Consider the following 20,014-nt stretch of genomic DNA (forward strand, 5'->3'; position numbering starts at 1 on the left):
ACGAATGGTGAGAAAGAATCACGGTAGTATTCGTTTAGACTTTAAACCTCTTATACTAATGTTAACAACATTTACTGCTGACAAACATCATTTACTGAAGCTAAAAGGAGCCTGGGGAGGTCTCGATCATACACATGCATACCATACATATTTTAAAAGGCTGATTATAATCTTCATCACTATATCTACATATACACATATATTTATATATGTAATATTTATATATATGCATTTAGAGAGAGTATTCTTTCTTACATCTCTAAACATGAGCTTTAAACAAGTTTTTAATTTTTTTAATTTATGAAATAAAACAAGCAATTCCATAAGATAGCATAATAAAATATAATTGCACATGAAACTATAAATCTATTACGTACAACTTGCTATTTCTTTTAAATATAATAAAGTTATCCTGTAAATTTCTCTTTTTTCCTTTTTGTCTCCCTCCCTGCCCACCCTAGAGATGGCTACCATTAGACACAAATAGGTGTATACACACACACGTACATATATACACATATGTATATATGTCTGTGCATGTGCATGTGTGTATGTAAAATCTTTCTATACATCTATTTATTAGTTCCTTCCCTGGACGCAGAAAGCATCTTTTTTCATATGTCCTTTAGTGTTAATTTAGGTATTTATAATAGTCAAAATATTTTATTCACTCAAAGTAGCTCTTAATGGGGAGTAAGAAGATACGGCAATCACCCCAAGGCTGGAGAGGGGGAGCATGTCCCCCAAATGTCTGGTGCCATGGGACAGAGCTGCAGTAGGCCCACCCTAGTTTCAGTTTTGCTCTATGGTGGGTGGTAATGATTTCTGTCCAACACCCTGCATGGGCTGAGGACTGAGTAGAAGCCTTTAAAAAGAGCTGCATTCCAGGTTCTGCAAAACAGTAGCTTGCTCCTCTCACCTGGGAAGTTTCTGATCACATGCCTAATTCCAGGTGAGAGGAACTGAAAGCCATTTGGCAGTCTATCGTTGCTGAGGTAAAGATGGGTTTGTTGTCTGTGGTTCAACGTGTTTGTTTACCTTCCCATTCTAGGAAATGGCTTCATGCTCTTGCCCATACCAATTCTCACATTGCACTCCTAGTGGTAATCATTCAGATACCCTGCTGGATGCCTGGCATCTACTGATGAGTTTGGCACACTGATGTGCTGGTCCAATAGTTTTAAAGACAGAGCTGGGTATGCTCATAAGGAAGTCATGGACTCTCCTCAGGAGCAACCAATTACACTTAAATGAGAAACTTTGTGTGTGTGTGTGTGTGTGTGTGTGTGTGCGTGCGCGCACGCGTGTGTGCGTGTAAATGAGTAAATCTGTTTAATCCCCTTCCTATCTCCTCCCTACATTGTACAGCAAGAAAAATTTTAAAACGCTGGATCTGAAAATGAAACTGGATTCTTAAATGCAGAAACATTTAAAAAAAAGTCTTGGCTTGAAATTTAAAATTCCAAATCTCTCATGCTTTCAAAAGAATCACGAATACAGCCTTCCCTTGCTTTCGTTTCACTGGTGACTTTGCAAAAGGTGAAATGAAAGCTTTTTTTTCCCGTTAACTCCCAACAGTTTTTTGACTGATGCCCAATAGGGTTTTCTGTCTTTTTTTTCTGAAAAGTCCCTTGTCATTCAAATCTCAAACAGAAAAAAATGACTTCTGGGCTCCAATCAAACATTCACATTGTTCTTCTGTACTTGTCCTATCCTGTTTTGTAAGAACGTTATCTGTGTATACATGATGTTTGAGCTTCTCTAACAGATTATAAATTCTTACAGGATAGAAACTATTTGTATTTCTCCTTCCAGCCATCAATTCCTAACCCCATGTCTTTTTTCAAATAGCCATTTTATCACTTAATTTAAATGAAATTCTGCTTAATTTCCATTCATATTGACTGTAAGCTTTTGAAAGTGGTGACAGGTATGTGGATAAACAATTCCTATTTGCAGCATGTTTGGTGAATCTCTATCCTCATTGTGTTTCTCAGAGACGTACAGTAAGGGACATTCTTTATTCCTTTGGCTCAGAGAGCTAAAACATCTTGTGTTAATAAACATATCTGAAGTGCCCATTTCTTTCATGACAAATTTTGGGATTTCCTTTAAACACCAGGGAACACTTTTGTTGAAGGGCACTCATGGATCTGAAGTGAATGTTAATGGTATATTCCCTAGGGTATCTCTCCCTTGATGGCATAACATCCTTTCTATTTCCCTCCATCTTTTTTTCCCTGGGACCCTTCCTTCCCAGGACTAGCTTGGCATAAAAACGCACAAATAAGTGTGTTTGAATGTTCGAAACAATGTTTGAAAACATTGTCTAATGTTTTCTAAACTGAGAGTCTACACCTCCAGAGCCAGGTGCTATGGGACCACCAGATCCATATGGATACATCTATAAAGCTATTATTGGAGGAAGAGAGATCTCGGGAGAAATCTTGACTGGTTTTATAGATGACAATTTTTAGAAGAAAGGAAGATTTATACTGACTACTTATAGGGTACTATAATATACATGACATATATACATTATATATGATATGATATATAATATATATGTGATATATATTATACATATATGTAATATATATGTGACATGAATCTTCTCAAGGAGTATTGTCTCTTCAATCACCTGGCAAACATCAGTAGAATAGTCTTGGGTTGTTCTCTCATAATAACATTCAAAAGCCTTATGCAGGTACATGTGGCTTTTTCCCAGGGGATTCTAAATATGAAATTATAACTCACATTTCATGTAGGACAGAGGATAAATTTCCAGTAAACAAAGAACCTGATAAGAAATACAAAGACATTACCAGTTAATATAGTTTAGTTTGCATGTGTGTTTTCTATAGCAAAAAATACCAATCAATTTCTATTCCTCAGAGTGAAGAACACTTGCAGTTACAAAGATCTCAGAAGCAAATACATCCCTATGTGCCTTATTGAGAGAGCCAGAGGACTACAACAACCAGATTACTATGGCAAACCTTGCAGCAGTTAAAGTTTTATTGGCTCTGACACGCTAACTCTTAAGATTCTGCAATTCTGATTCTTTTGATTCTTGAAGGTCATTTGATCTTCAGGAGTTCATATTAAAATGCAAATACTCTAGAGAGAGAGAAGTCTCTAATAGCTAATGTTTCATTGTGAATATTAGTTTATTACATCACTTTCCTACTCTAACAGTTAGCTCAGAGCAAAGCTTTTAGCAATAGGATGTAGTCTGGGAATCAGGAGGAGTTGGAGAGCAGCCAAAAACTACTTTACCTACTTGGTAACTTGACCTGTGGCCAGACCAGTTCCCAGGATTTTTAAAGTTAAAGTAGGGTAGCAGAAAAAGAGAGCAATGGGTCCATACCAATATAGGCTTCATGGGATTTATATTGGAGAGAATGGGAACTCTTCTGGTAGAGCATAAGCTCCTCAATAGCAGTTACTGTCTTATTTTTAATCTTTGTTTCTCTCCCCTGAGCCTAGTACAGTTCCAGACACATAGTAGGTACTTAATTCAGGTTGGTGATCGATTGATTGAAAGAACCGTAAGCTAGTAATCAGAAAACCTGACTTTAAGATCAAGCTCTTTTGTGTACTAGCTATGTGACTTTTAGCATATTACTTTACTGGTCTTATCATGATTTTCCCTATCCATAAAATGGGAGCACTGATGCTTGTGCTACCTATCTCAGTGTAAGCTGTGAGAATAAAGTAACATAATCCATATAAAGCACTTTTAAAGCAGTAAGGTGCTACATAAAACAAAATTGTTATGATTACACAAAAATCAGATCCCTGCCCGCCATAATTAACTGACTTGAAACCATCATCTTTTTTTAGCACATTGGCCAACTTGAACCAAAGGCATATGAAGCACAGTACATGACTACAGTTATTAGACAGAATCTTCATCTCCTGGGCTTTTTTTAACCTATGATCTTCAATTCTCTTCCCAGTTCATCATCCATAAATTAATAAAATAGTTAAAAAACAAACAAGTTCTCTCCCCTCTTCCCTTCCCACCCACCCTCCCAGATGTTCAAAAACAAACAAAAATGTTTTTACATGCAACTAGAAAATAAGATACACAGGCAATGGGGTGTAGAAATTTATCTTGCCCTACAAGAAAGGAAGGGAAAAGGGGATGGGAGGGGAGTGGGGTGACAGAGGGGAGGGCTGACTGGGGAACAGGGCAACCAGAATATATGCCATCATGGAGTGGGGGAAGGGTAGAAATGGGGAGAAAATTTGTAATTCAAACTCTTGTGAAAATCAATGCTGAAAACTAAATATGTTAAATAAATAAAAAAAGAAAAAAAAAAACCAACAAGATCATCTAGTTCAATTGACTCCTTTTATCAAGTTCCCTGAGAGGCTAAATGTGATTCCAACATCACGCAGGTAGTAAATAAGAGAGGTGACATTTGAACCTATGTCTTCTAACTATAATTTATTGGTTTGTGGTAGAGATAAGAGTAGAGATAAGTCCAAATCGCAAATAGGAAACTAATCAGTGCTTTCAATGATTCCCCAGGTGTTCCCTATCACAAAAGCCTCTCTTCTGAATATCACTTTGGTTCTGAGTATAATTGCTGTAGATCATGGAAAATCATGAACTAAAAAAATTCAGACTTGAAGGTCACTCGAAGAACAATGGAAAAGAATATGATAGGAATAAATAGGCTTCCAGATATACTTACTTGAAGACAATTTTGTGTCTTCATTGTACATTTTCCTAACTCTTCTTCATTAATAAGTCAGCCCCAGAAAAGTGATATGAAATCATGTGTAGGATAGAAAACAAGTATGTGAGAAGTGACACAAAAGCAAATGCATGATTGGAAAAGGAAACATTTGTTCACATGCAGGCAGCTTAAGTGTGGCTTTTTAATGACTCTGTGGATAGAGTCTACATCAGGAAATGGATTAGTCTATCCATGCCTTTTGTGGGAATTTTGGGAATTGAGTGACTACGCTGACTCCATCTTGTAGACTCAGTTCTGGGTCTAGCTCACTTCCCTTTCTATTCAATTATGGGTCAAGTCCAAATTCTTTTTTTTTTCTTTTTTTAAAATTAATTTATTTATTTTTAGTTTTCAACATTCATTTCCACAAGATTTTGAGTTCAAATCTTCCTCCCCATCTCCCTCCACCTCTCAACCCCAAGATGGCATGCATTTTGATTATCCTTTCCCCCCCCCCCCAGTCTGCCTTCCCTCCTATCACCTCAATTCCCCCTGTATCTCCTTCCTCATTAATTTCTATAGACTTCTATACCCAATTGCCTGTATACCTTATTTCCCAGTTGCATGTAAAAACATTTTTTAACTTTTGTTTTTAAAACTTTGAGTTCCAAATTCTCTTCCATCTTCCCTCTCCACCCACCCTCATTGAGAAGGCAAGCAATTTAATATAGGTTATATATGTGTAGTTACGTGAAACACTTCCATAATAGTCATATTGTGAAGGACTAACTATATTTCCCTCCATCCTATCCTGCCACCCATTTAATCTATTTTCTCCTTTGACCATGTCCTTTTTGAAAAGTGTTTGCTTCTGACTACCACCTCCTCCAATCTGCTCTCCTTTCTATCATTCCCTCCCCCCTTATCTCCTTCCCCTGTACTTTCCTGTGGAGTAAGATATTCAATTGAGTGTGTATGTTATTTCCTCCTTAAGCCAAATCTGGTGAGAGTAAGATTCCCTTTTGTCTCCCCCCTCTTCCCCTCCGTTGTAACAGCTTTTTCTTGCCTCATTTTATGTGAGATAATTGACCTCATTCTATCTCTCCCCTTCTTCTTATCCCAATATATTCCTCTCTCATACCTTAATTTTATTTTTTAGATATTTCTTAGATATCATCCCTTCATATTTAACTCACCCTCTGCCCTCTGTCTACATATTTATATATATATATATATATATACATATGTGTATATATATATGTACATATATATATACATTTGTGTATATATGTACATATATATATACATATGTATATATATATGTATGTATATATACATAAAGAGAGAGCGAGAGAGAGAAAGAGAGAGAGAGAGAGAGAGAGAGAGAGAGAGAGAGAGAGAAAGGTCTCATGAATTACAAATATCATCTTTCCACGTAGAAATGTAAACAGTTACACTTTAATAAGTCCCTTATGATTTCTCTTTCCTGTTTACCTTTTCATGTTTCTCTTGATTCTTGTATTTGAAAGTCAAATTTTCTATTCAGGTCTTGTCTTTTCATTAAGAATGCTCGAAAGTCTTCTATTTCATTGAAAGTTCATATTTTGTATTATACTCAGTTTGGCTGGGTAGGTGATTCTTAGTTTTATTCCCAGCTCCTTTGACCTCCAGAATATCATATATTCCAAGCCCTTTGATCTCAATGTAGTAGCTGCTAGATCTTGTTTTTCCTAATTGTGTTTCCATAAAACTCAAATTGTTTCTTTCTAGCTGCTTGCAATATTTTCTCCTTGACCTTGGAACTCTGGAATTTGGCTACAATATTCCTATGAATTTTCTTTTTGGGATCTTTTTCAAGAGATGATCAGTGGATTCTTTCAATTTTTATTTTACCCTCTAGTTCTAGAATGTTAGGGCAGTTTTCCTGGATAATTTCTTGAAAGATGATGTCTAGGCTCTTTTTGATCGTGGCTTTCAGGTAGTCCAAAAATTTTAAAATTATCTCTCCTGGATCTATTTTCCAGGTCTGTTGTTTTTCCAATGAGATATTTCATATTGTCTTCTATTTTTTCATTCTTTTGGTTCTGTTTTATAATTTCTTGATTTCTCATAAAGTCATTAGCTTCCATTTGTTCTATTCTAATTGTTGAGGAATGATTTTCTGCAGTGAGCTTTTGGACCTCCTTTTCCATTTTGCAATTCTGTTTTTCAAGACATTCTTCTCCTATTTGGCTTTTGGACCTCTTTTGCTATTTTGGCTAGTCTATTTTTGAGGAGTTATTTTCTTCAGTATTTTTGGGTCTCCTTTAGCAAGCTGTTGACTTGTTTTTCATTATTTCCTTGTGTCACACTTATTTTTCTTCCCAATTTTTCCTCTACTTCTCTTACTTGATTTTCTAAATCCTTTTTGAGCTCTTCTGTGGCCTGTGACCAATTCATATTTTTCTTGGAAGCTTTTGATGTAAGAGCTTTGACTTTGTTGTCTTCTTCTGGTTGCATATTTTGATCTTCTTTTTCACCAAAGTAAGATTCTATAATCTAAGCATTTTACACTGTTTTCTCATTTTTCCCAGACAATTACTTGACTTTTGAACTCTTTGTCAAGGTAGCACTCTGCTTCCAGAATGGAGAATGCTCTATCCCAGGCTTCAGGGGTATTGTTTTCAGAGATACTTCTAGGTACCTGTAAATTTTCAGTTCTTCTAAGGTGGTATGATCAAGGGAGAAGAGTTTACTCCCCTCCTGGCCTGTGCTCTGGTCTGTGAGTGACCTCAAACACTCTTTTCTACCTTGAAACTGTGAGGAGGATTCTCTCTCCACAGTGGCCACAAGCTCTGCCATGCCAGGGCTCCTCCTCACCCCAGAACCACCATCCAGGACTGTGACCCCTATCCAAGCAGAGCAAAGCAAGAGAATCCTGTACCAGCAAAGAGATCCCTGCTCTCCCTCTCTGATCCACCACTTGATCCTCCCCCCACCTCCTGGACCTCTGAAAGCAGCCACTGCTGCTGCTGCTGCCACTGGCACCACCTCCATTGCCCTGGGGCTGGACCATGTTCCTCTCTCACCCTGATCTAACGGACTTTTCCCACTGACCCTCTACATTATCTTTGGCATTTGTGGGTTGAGAAGTCTGAAAACTGCCACACTTGCCAATGATTCAGTCTCTTGAGGCCTACTCTATCCCTGTCTATACTGGTGCAGCATGGCCCATGCTGGACTGTGCTGCATTTCCAGCCTGGTGAGACCTTTCCATTCGACCTTCCAGGTTGTCTTGGGCTGGAGATTTGTTTCACTCTGTTTTTGTGGGTTCTATAGCTCCAGAATTTGCTTAGAGTCATTTTTACAGGCATTTGGGGGAGGACTCAAGCAAGTCCCTGCTTTAACTCTGCCATCTTGGCTCCACCCCCACTCTAGTTCAATTTCTGTCAGGTGAGGAAACTTTATTCAATTATGGGAATTGTAAGAAAACTTTATTGAATTATTTGAACCTAGCCTTGTGTGGCCAGGAAGTTGGAATGCTTCTACCTACTGCTTTAACCCTTAACCAAGGGTCTATATTAATCTGACCAGAAACCAGTCAGATCCAAAGACTGATGCAAGGAGTCCTCTGATGATTATACGTCTCAAGCAACCCATATGTCTCCACTGAAAACCGGACCTGTACTGATCCATTCACTATTTCCATATTCCATTTACTGAATACTTGGGAATAAAGGGAATTGAACAACACCTCTTTTTCCAATTTCAGAGAATTGTACCTGTTTGCTCTACCCCTCCCAATTTGGACAACTCCTAATCTTTTCCCCAGTTAGAAATCAGATTACTTTATCTTGTATACTAGTTTATATCCTTTTTTAATGCATAAAAATCTGTCTCCCTTTTATTTGGGGTCCGGTTCCAAGATGAGGAGGGTAGATCCCAATTTGTTATACAATTGTCATCCATTGCTTAATAAATCAATACACTTGTAAGTTCAAATTTTTGTTTCCTCAGTTATTTCAGATTTCACTTGCCACAATTCTTATCCTCTGCAATTAGTGTCTGTATTCTTCCGTAGATGCCTCTCCCACTTGGAGAATCCTCCCAGCCTACTAGAAATTTTCCTCTAATCTTTTAATATTTCAGGAATATCAGTGGAATATGCTGGCTGTCCATATATCTTTTTTTAACCCCATGACCACCCTATCTCCTGGTTCATATGTGCATTTTCTTAATATGCCTTCATTGGAAACATGAACAGTTTACTTGTGCCTACTGTGGGTTTCCCCATGTAGTTGTCTAGCTCATGTAACAAAATAATACTGGTATCTACAAAATATTAAAAGAAGTAGAAGGCCTCCAGCAATAATGTTTTTGAAGGTTTTATGTAAGGGCAGGCATAAGAAATACACAGTTTGAGAAGGTATGGGTGGGTTACAATGCACATTGGAAGCTGATGGAGTGACCTTTCTTCTCTCCTCTCCTCTCCTCTCTTCTCCTCTCCTCTCCTCTCCTCTCCTCTCCTCTCCTCTCCTGTCCTCTCCTCTCCTCTCCCTCCCCTCCCCTCCCCTCCCTTCCCCTCCCCTTTTCTCCACTCCTCCACTTGTCCCTTGAAAATAAGGGAAAGGCAGCAAAGTTAAGAATCACCCACACCAGAAGTTTGTTTTTGTTGTATCTATGTTTGTTTTTTCCAGTGGGCTTCAGTGGCAGCTTAGCTTTACAGAAAGGAGAAGTGTGCCCTGATGTGCTAGCCATCTTGGGTGTGTGAAGAATCTGTACTCTCCCTTTTTCCACTTATTCTTTCCTCATTTCAGTTTCTTGATCACTTATTGTGCTGTTATGTTAGGGATGATTCTTCCCCAAACATGCTCTTCTTTGATTTGACATTTTGGATATCATGGTATCATGTGTCCATATAAAACCAAGTAACTGGCCAAGACTACTAAATTCTAAGGAACCTAGCGAACCCAAAAGGGACAATTAAAAATGAATATTTTAATCAGTTTCTGAAGAGTCACAATTTATAGAACTTGGCCTCATAAGAAGGGGACATGCGCTTATATCTGATCTACATTGCCTATTCAGTGTCCATTAGAGATGGCTATTTATTTTTCCCCTGTCAGATCTGTGATTCAATTGATATAGGGAATTCCTGGTGAAGAAATCCTTCCTGCCAATGGATATTCAAAACTATTCTGAAACTTAGAGCCTTAGAGAGTTACCCAGGCCACCAAAGCTAGGTGTCTCACCCACAGTCACATAGCCAGGATACATCACATACTGAACTTGAACTTGGATTTTTCTGACTTAGAGATTGGTTTTCTATCCACTATGCATCACTAACTGCCCTGTAACAGTAGCCATTTCCTACAGTTTTTGAAAGCCAATTGAATTCAATAACATTGTTTTGGGGGGAGAAAATCATTTGTGTATTTTTTAAAATATACTTAAGATGATAGTTCACACTTTGTTAGTGTATAAACATGTTAGAGGGGAATAAGAGAGAAAGAGACAGAGAAAGGAGAGGGAGAGAGAGACAGAGACAGAGAGACAGACAGACAGAAATTCAGAGACAGAGTTAAGAAGAAGTAAAGAAGGCTATGATGTCGAGATTTGTTTCACAGAGTATAAACCAAGAAGATCATAGGATCCAAGATTGAGAACACAAAAAGACTTTTAAGATCCTCGAGTACAATCTCCTCATTTTGTAGATGAGCAAATTGAGACCCAGAGTGAGTAAGTAACCTAAACAAAATCACACAGCTAGTAGGCATTTAAGTCAGAATTTGTACCTTATCTTCCTGACTAGAACCCTTACTGCTCTATCTTACTGATAGAGCAGATGGGTGCAGTGCTCTCTCCACAACTATACATGATATTAGATGGCCAGAGAAAAGGAAGGATTTGGTATATTAGGAGCACAAAGGTTAATGAACTCCCACTTTGCCAAGAAACCCAACAGCTGCCCCTGATTATGTCACCACTTTCTGCGAGAAGCAAAAAACTCTATTGCCCCCAATATAGCAGATGCCTGGCGGATCTGACTGTCTGGAGCTCAGCTCAGTTAGATAGCTTGAGCAGCTGGCCCTCTTCATCAATTCTCACAATATCTTTGTGAAGGGGGAAAATGGCACATGCTATAAATTCCCTTTCTAGAGATGAGGAAACTGAGGTGCAGATTTGCTTCAGGTCACAGATGAGCATTTGGCAGAGACAGGAATAATCTGTCTCCCCTCCTCCAGTATCTTCCCCAGAAGATTCATCCTACACACTGCTGCTAGATTAATTTCCCTCATGTAGCTTCGTGTGCCAGAGGGAGTACTAGAATTGGACTTGAATTTGAAATAAGAAAGTATAGGTTCAAGCCCTCCAGTCACCTGACTGCTCAGGGCCTCAGTTTACTCATCTGTAAAGTGAAGACGATAATATTAATATTAACTATTTCATGTAATTGTTGTGAGGGCAAGTACTTATAAATTTTAATGTGTTATATAAATATGAATTATTATTTATAACAGCAATTCTGATGATAAATACACTCAGCTCAAAAGTTTTCAGCTGCTTTGACTCACTCTATACACTGAGGTGAGTCCACATTCTATTTCTAACCTTATCTCATATTAGACTACCTCCAAACTAGACTACTCGCTTCCTGTCCTTTCTCACCTCTGTGTCTTTCCTCATGTCATTCCCTGTTTCTAGATTGCCTCTCCCTCCCCAACTCCCACCTGTCCAGAATATATATATATATATATATATATATATATATATATATATATATATATATAGTGTATATAGTATATGTGTGTGTGTGTGTGTGTGTGTGTGTGTGTGTGTGTGTGTGAGTGTGTGTATGTATGTATTCTTCAAGATCCAGAATAAAGGCCACATCCATGAAGCCCTCCCTGGTCCCCTAGACAGTGACTGATCTCTCTCTCTCAACTGAATCAATATAATTTTGCTTGTACCTCTTTGATTTCCTTATATCTAAATTTATGAGACAGAGACAGAGACAGAGACAGAGGACAGAGACAGGGACAGAGAGAGGCAGAGAGACAGAGAGAGAGAGAGAGAGAGAGAGCAGTCCTTCCCCTAGTAGTTGCTAGATTCTTACCTTCTCCTAAAGGAATTACTTTCTATTTACTGTCTTAAGAATCTTGCATTTACCCATTTCCTTACATGTTTTTCTCCCCTTTAGAATGCATAGTTCTTTTAGAGTAGGGAAAATCTTTTGCTTGTCTTTGTATCCCTAGCACTTAGCACAATGCCTGCCACTTAATAAATGCTTATTGACTGCGTGACTCATTTGTCTTCTCCATCCCCTTGACTGAAATATAAATGTTTTAAGGGCAAGAATGATATCTAACTCCCTATTGCATTCCCACCACCACCTAAGTATCTATCACTGTACATGCATGGTAGAGTCTTACATTTCATTGGCTGTTGAATTTTGGATGAAGTAGTTTTCTGGTCCAGAGCCATTGCTATTCCTTTTTCTTTCACCTTTGCTTTCAACAAAAATAAGTGGTGAGCCTCTTCCTCAGACCCATTGTTTGATGCTCAATAAAGCAGTGTTTAAGCCACTAGACTGAAACTCCCTGGTCCATGGTATTGATTTTGACCTCTGTTCACCTGTATATTCACTTCTTAGCAGAGAAGATTCAAAAAGACACTTTTGAAAACACAGACAGCTGAATAATAAGTCTGACTCAAAGTACTCACTTATTGAAACTAAGAGAGTTCTCTTAAGTGGCTTTCCTGCTTCTCCATTTAACCTTTAGAAGTGCTTACAGGATAGTCTATCAATATTTCAAGAACTTTAGAAATCTTTCAACATTCTTCTGCCTCTGGGAAACCTCAACCTGTACAGGTGTTTAAAAGTCCTGGTCTTCTTAAAAACACAAGTTTCTCTCTCTGTAGTTTCTTGCTATTCTTTTTTTTTCATTTTTTATTCTTTTTGAAAATTTTACATTAATTTTTAAAAAAAAATTAGTTCCAAATTCTCTTCTTCCATGTTGGATCTCCCCCAGAACCACAGTCTATGCTATTTCTTAGGCAAAGTGAGAACAAATCTTTTGGATTCTACAGTTTTCAAGAAAGATGTGGGACTGCATCACTTGGTGATGAGGTTCTTAGCCTGGGAAGGAGAAAGGGAAGCCAATAAGTATATGCTATATGCTAGGTACTATGCTAAGTGCTTTAAAAATATTATCTCATTTAACTTTCACAACAACCCTGTGATATAGGTGCTATTATAATCCCCTTTACAGTTGAAAAAGCTGAGTCAAACAGAGGTTAGGTGATTTGCCCAAGGTTTCACAGCAAGTAAGTATGTCTGAAGCCAAATTTGACCTGAGGTCTTCCTGAATTCAGGCACAATATTTTATCCACTGTACCACCTGGCTTCCTCTACTACCATCAAGCTAACTTGGATTTTAAAGAATTACATTATTTTTAGCAACTTCTACCTGAAATCTGGCATAGTGGATAGAGTACTGGGCCTAAAGAAATGAAGACTCCTCTTTGTGAGTTCAAATCTGGCCTCAGACACTTACTAACTGTGTGACCCTGGGCAAGTTAATTAACCCCATTTGCCTCAGTTTCTTCTTCTATAAAATAAATTGGAGAAGGAAATCACTCCAGTGTCTTTGCCAAGAAAACTCCAAATGGGGTCATGAAAAGTTGAACACAATTGAAAATGACTGAAGAATAGCACCTGAAATCTAGCATTTCCTTCATACTTAGAAACATTATTCTGAAAAGGGATCCACAGGCTTCACCAGACCACCAAAGCAACCCATCACATGCACACACACACACACACACACACACACACACGAAAGTTAAGAACCTCTGGGTTGGCTGAGTATTCAGGAAGACCCAAATTCAATTCAATTTTTATAATTCATACTGACTATATGACTGTGGGCAAGTCTGTAAGTGTTCCAGGATATCTCTACAACTATAAATTGCAGAACAGTAACACATTTTCATTTAGAGAAAGTTGCTCACCAGGAATAGCCTTTACTAATGAAATCACGCATTCTGACAACGTGCCCCTCAAAAAGAAACCAGAAAGAAAGAAAGAAAGCAAAAGATCCAGACTACCATTTTTGGCATTGGGTCCTTCAATTCACCTCTTTCTATATCCCTAGTGTCTGGCACTTAGTAGATGTTTCATGTTTATTATCAGCTCTTTTTTTCCTTCTTCTTTTCCTTCATTCACCACACAACAAATGACATGGGATCATAGATATATTGTAGACCTAGAAAAGACTTCTTTAAATAAAGAGGTAGTCTAATCCAATCTCCACATTATGTAGAAGTGGTAACTAAAGTTCAGGCTGTTGAAATGGTTTGCCTAAGTTGATAGGTAAGATTTGAAGCTAGACTTTAAACCAGAAATAGAATCCAAAGCCAGTGACACATTTGTGTTCCCCGCAGCTGTTAATGCCATTCTTTCTAAGGGAAAGGTCTTTAATTTGGTGTCTATGAAGTTTAGGTAGATAGATGGATGGAGAGAGAGAGAGAGAGAGAGAGAGAGAGAGAGAGAGAGAGAGAGAGAGAGAGAGAGAGACTATTTCAATTATTCATCTCCTTTGTAAAGTTATCCATTTTATGTTACATATTTAAAAAATATTTTGAGGAAAAGTCCTAAGGCTTCATCAGACTGTCAAAGGGGTCCATGAAACACACAAACAAACAAAAAAGTTTGACAATCTCAACTATAAGATTATCTACCTTCCATCTACCTTGCCTTTAGTTTGTATGTTCTGGTATGTATTCCCATTTGAATGCGACCTAATTGAGGGAAGAGATAATTTCTAACTTTTATTTGCATCCCCAATGTAATAAATGGTTCTTGATAAATTAGCTGATTATGCCACTGTTGAAAGCATGCCTTATTTTCCCCACTTGCTCAAAAATATCCTGGAAAGCGGGAAAAACACAAGCACTTGCTACATTGGCATATCCAGCACTTAGTTCAATGGTTTTCATAGCAGGCACGTATAAATACTTACTCCTTTCCCTTAACCCTGCTCTTCTCCTTAGATTAAAAAGTGCTTCAAAAATCTGTATTCACTTGAATTGAATTGTAAAGAATATATGCTTCTTGAAAAAAATCCATGTTCTCATAACCAAAAGGGTATATACTGTGGCCTGTACAAAGAGATTTATCATAGGGTAGTGTAGCCCTTAGTACTCGTGACACTTCTGTCCAGAGTAGCTGCAGGGTAGAGAAGATATATAAAGTATCCTGTTTATCATTATTATTCTCCAACATTATTACATCAGTCTCATCACCCACACTTTCTATCTCTCTCTCTCTCTGTCTGTCTTTCCCCTAAATTCTTATATTGTCCTATTATATTTTTAATTTTTGTTTTCAGTTCAAAATTCTCTCCCTCCCTCCACCCCTTCCCCTATCCACTGAGAAGGCAAGAAATAAGATACCCATTATATATAGGAAGCCATTCAAAATGCATTTTTTATATTTAGCATATTAGAAGAAGGGAAAAAAGAAAGAAAGAAAGAAAGAAAGAAAGAAAGAAAGAAAGAAAGAAAGAAAAAAAATAGACTTTAATTTGCACTCAGAATCTAGCCAACTTGGATTCTAAAGAATTACATTATTTTTTGCAACTTCTACCTGAAATCTGGTGTAGTGGATAGATAGAGTGATGGGCCTAAATTCAGGAAGAATCCTCTTTGTGAGTTCAAATATAGCCTCAGATACTTACTAACTCAATAAATAGAGGAGAAGTTGAAGAGTGGGAAAGAATTTGAAACTAAAAATAAAAATTCTTAAAAAGAATAGGTTAGAATCCTAAGAAAGTGTCATAAGTTGAAATGTTGTCGATTTTCCTATTGAAACAGTGGTATAAGAAGCATGTCTCTTACTTAATACTGAAAAATGTTTTAATGAAATGACCACAAGTAACATTTTAAATCAACTGTTTGAACTTGAATAGTATTCCTGTTAAATATGATACATATAATGGCAATTGTACAAAGCAATGCACTAACCAATCATATGTAATTTTATTTTATTTCATTTGTCATGAAGGGAAGGTGGAAAGACTTGAAGAGAAGTGAACGTAAGAGCACTAATAAGCTTAGACTGCATCAATATAAATATAGTAACTTCAACTAAATTCCTCCTCCATACCTCAGGCAGAATAACCTGGACTTTAGCCCAAATGCTGAATTTAAAGAAAATATAATTTGGAGGGTACCATTAGCATTTATAGTCTTTCAGCCCCACAGAACCTATAGAGGTTAGCACTTAATCAGGAAGAAGAGTTTAAAAAACAGGAAGCTATTACAATAGGAAGCTGGATTACTGCTTTTCTTGCCCTGCCTTCCATCAATCAGTGAATATTAATGACATACCTACCATGGGTCAAGTGCAAGTTTCTATGGATACAATTACAAAGAATCAAACCATCCTTATTCACAATAAGGTTATATATTAATGGGGAGAAACAGGTATGTGTAATTAATAGATATAGATATGTTTATATATGTAAAAAACACATATATTATATACATATATCACATATATATTATTTGCACATTGTATATATTATAAATATAAAGTTAATAACTAGATAGACTGTATACACATAGTTGTTAAATGCAAGGTAGTTTGGGAGGGTAAGCTGCCAGCAAGGCATCATTCAGAAGATAGCCACTGAGCTGCATTATGAAAAAAAGGGAGACTATGAGGAGGAGGCAAGGAGAAAATATGTTTCACACATGTGAAATTGCTGATACCAAAGCAGAGAGGAGAAGGTGGAGTGTCGTGAGTAAGGAAGAGAGAGAGGCCAATTTGGCTGGATCTCAGAGTATGAGATGCAGAATATTGCCTAATTAAACTGGAAAGATGAGGGGCCAGCTATGTAGAGCTTTAAAAGCTAAACAAAGGAGTTTATATTCTTTTTTTGTAGGTAACAGGAAGCCACTGGAATTGATTATGTACTACGCCTCCCTGGCCTGCTTCCCTAACAGCAGTCTTGTACATAATGGCTCCACAGTCTCTATCTCCATCTGATAGGTGGTGTCTACTCCCAAGTCTTCACCCTCCACTGGAAATATTTCTTGTGCTACCTGCTCCCAGTGCAAAAACATACCAGTTACCTCATTGTCCTCTTTTTATACCTCTGGTAGAAGAAAAAAAAAGATTCCTGACCTGGAGAGATCTTCTCCTCCAATTCTTTCCTTTGCTTTTACCAAAGATTAGCAAGGAAGCTCTTCCTCACACTCATTTTTAAAATTTTGAATAGCCTCCAATTCCCTGGCCTACAGTACTAATGGTTACCTCTGTTTGCCTGTGAATTGATGTCTTTTTATATGAAGATTTTTTTGGAAATTTTTGAAAGGATAGTTAAGTCATTAGCCAGTTTGTCTAACTTTGTAAAGTTTCTGAGTGTGTCCCCGGTGATGGACTTTGAATCAATGACATGAGGAAGAAAGCAAACAAACTATATAGCAGTTAGGTGGCATGATCGATGGCTTGAGTGTCTCAGAGTCAGAAAGTCCTGAGTTTAATCCTATCTCAAACAGTTAGTGTCCCACTCACTCAAACTTGAATGAGTCACTTAAACTACCTCAGTTTCTTTATCTATCTGTATTTTGCAGGGTTGCTATGAGGATCAAATGAGATGATATCTGTAAGGTGCTTTGGAAACTTTAAAGCACTATAGAAATGATAACTATTATTTTGTTATCACTATGTTCAGAGATGTTAATCAATAAACAACTGTCTATTGAATGGCAAAGGATTTGGGAGGTGGGGAGGCTGTCCACTGAAAACCATGAGGGTGATCTCCTAGGGCATAAAGTCTTTGCAGTCTCACAGGAAAGACAGCATTGATAAAAATATCTGAAGAATGCGTACTGGACAAAAGAGTTGAAAATCCCATTGCATCCTGCCCTGGTCTGACCACATCTAGAACACTCTGTTTAGTTTTGGCCACTATATTTAAGGAAGGACGTTGACAAGCTTGATTACTTCCAGAAGAGCCCAACAAGGCCATAAAAACCATCTGAGAATTCATTGAAGTAACTGGCTATATGTTTAGTCTCTTGAAGATAAGATGGAGTGAGTTGTGAGAGTGAGTCTTCAAGCATTTAAAAGACCATTCTGTGCAAGAAGGATTAGATTTTTTATAGGCCCTTGATAACATAACTAGAACTACTAGAAGGATCTTTTGAGAGGAAGGACATGTTTTTGTCTCTGCTTAAGGAAATCCATCCAAACAACTGAAGCTATTCAAAGGTAAAATGGATTGCTTCTGGGGTTCTAAGTGCTCCATATGGTATCAATTGGGCTTCATTTGACCTTTGGTATAGATACTTTCAAAGTTCCTTCAAACTCAAAATCAATACTCTTGTTCATATGTGGTCTTCAGCTTCCCGATTAAATTTAATACTTCTCAAAAATAGGAATCATGTTAAAGGATCATAGATTAAAAGTTGGAAGGGACAGTAGAGGTCGTGTAGTCCAATGTTCTCATTTTGGAGATGAATAAACTAAGACATTGAGACTCAGAGAAAAGAAGTGAGTTCTACATGATATAACAGGTAATAAGCAGGGAAGTGGGGACTCAAATCCAGCTTCATTCTAACTCCAACATTCTTTCTTGATGCAGCTCGGGTCTATTTTCCCTGAATTACCTAGTTTGATTTTAGGGAAACAATAGTTAGTTAGTCAATGAAATTTTGTGGTATTAAATAAGATATAGCTTCCAGAAAAATGTAAGTAAAAGTTCTACTGTACTCTGCCCTGGTCAGACTACATTTAGAATAATGTGTTCAGTATTGGGCATCACAGTTAAGGATGGACAATGAGAGTTTGGAGAATGTCCAGAGGAGAGCTACCACAATGGTGGAAGTCCCAAGTCCGTGTGGTATAAGGAACATTTAATTGAACTGAAGATGTTTAGCCACAAGTGGAAAAGACTCAGGAAGGGCGTGCTAGTTTTATTCGAGTATTTTAAGCATTATTGTGTGGAAGAGGTATTAGATTTTATTTGCTTAACACCAGATGGCAGAACCGGGGGTGGTGCTGGTTGAAGTTGCAAAGAGTCAAATTTGGGTTTGACATAAGGAAAAAATTTCCATAGTATTAGAGCTATCTATAAGTGCAATGGGCTTCCTTATGAGTTAATAAATTATTCCCCCTGGAAGTCTTCAAGAAGAGGCAAAATAGCTACTTTCAGTTGTGTTGCAGTAGAGGCTGGACAAAATAGCCATCAAGATGCCTTCAAACTCTGAAGTTCTGTGGTTCTATGATACTAAAATTTCATCAGTTTATCAAACCTTGAATATGCAGGGTTCAAATGATACAGCTGATGCATTTCTGAAGGGTTGCACACAAACTGAATTTTTATAAAATAATTCCAGTTTTAAAACAGGATTTAAAGATGAAAGTGACATAAGAGACCATCTAGTCTTATCTCCCACATTGTTACAGATAAACACACTAACTGTTGAACCTAGATGTTTCCACTTGGATATCCCATAGTCAGGGGTACTGAAGCCACCTTGTACAAGCTCCTGAGAGCTGATTGTTAAATTTTTAAGGAGATTATGTCTCAGGAAAAAAGTGTTACAAATTAGGCATTTTTTATTGATTTATTTTTATTGTTTAGACTTACAAAGGGCACCTAGTAGTGCAGTGTATAGAACGCTGGGCCTGGAGTCAAGAAGACCTGAGTTTAAATCTGGCTTCAATAGATGTGTGACCCTGGGGAAGTCACTTAATCCTGTTTGCCTCAGTTTCTTCATTTGTAAAGTGAGTTGGAGAAGGAAATAGCAAACCACTCTAGTATCTTTGCCAAGAAAATCCCACATGAGGTCATGGAGAGTTGGACATGACAGAAACAACTGAACAACAACAAAGGCTTAAGAAAATGGTGAAGGACATATTAATGATTCAGATAAATTTAAATGTGTATCCAGCCAGAGATAGCTGTTAAATATTTACCAGCATACCCCGCCCCCTGACCATAGATATCTCTAACTCAAAATGATCAAAACAAAACTCATTATTTTTTCCTCTAAACCCTTCCCTCTTCCTATCTTCCCTAAATCTGTTGAATGGATCACCATCCTTCCATTCTCAGGTTCATAACCCCAAAGTCATCCTCACCTCTTCACTACCCACCCTCCATATCTAGTAACTTGCCGACTCTTGTTAATTCTATAACCTCAGCCTCTCTTGGATCTATCCCTTTCTCTCTATTCAAATGGCCACTACCCTATTTCAAGACCTCATCCCCTCTTTTCTGAATTGCAATGGCCTGATTTGTCTTGGTGACTCCAGTCTTACCTTTTTT

The sequence above is a fragment of the Trichosurus vulpecula genome, chromosome 4 (assembly GCF_011100635.1).
Source record: "Trichosurus vulpecula isolate mTriVul1 chromosome 4, mTriVul1.pri, whole genome shotgun sequence".
Lineage (NCBI taxonomy): Eukaryota > Metazoa > Chordata > Mammalia > Diprotodontia > Phalangeridae > Trichosurus > Trichosurus vulpecula.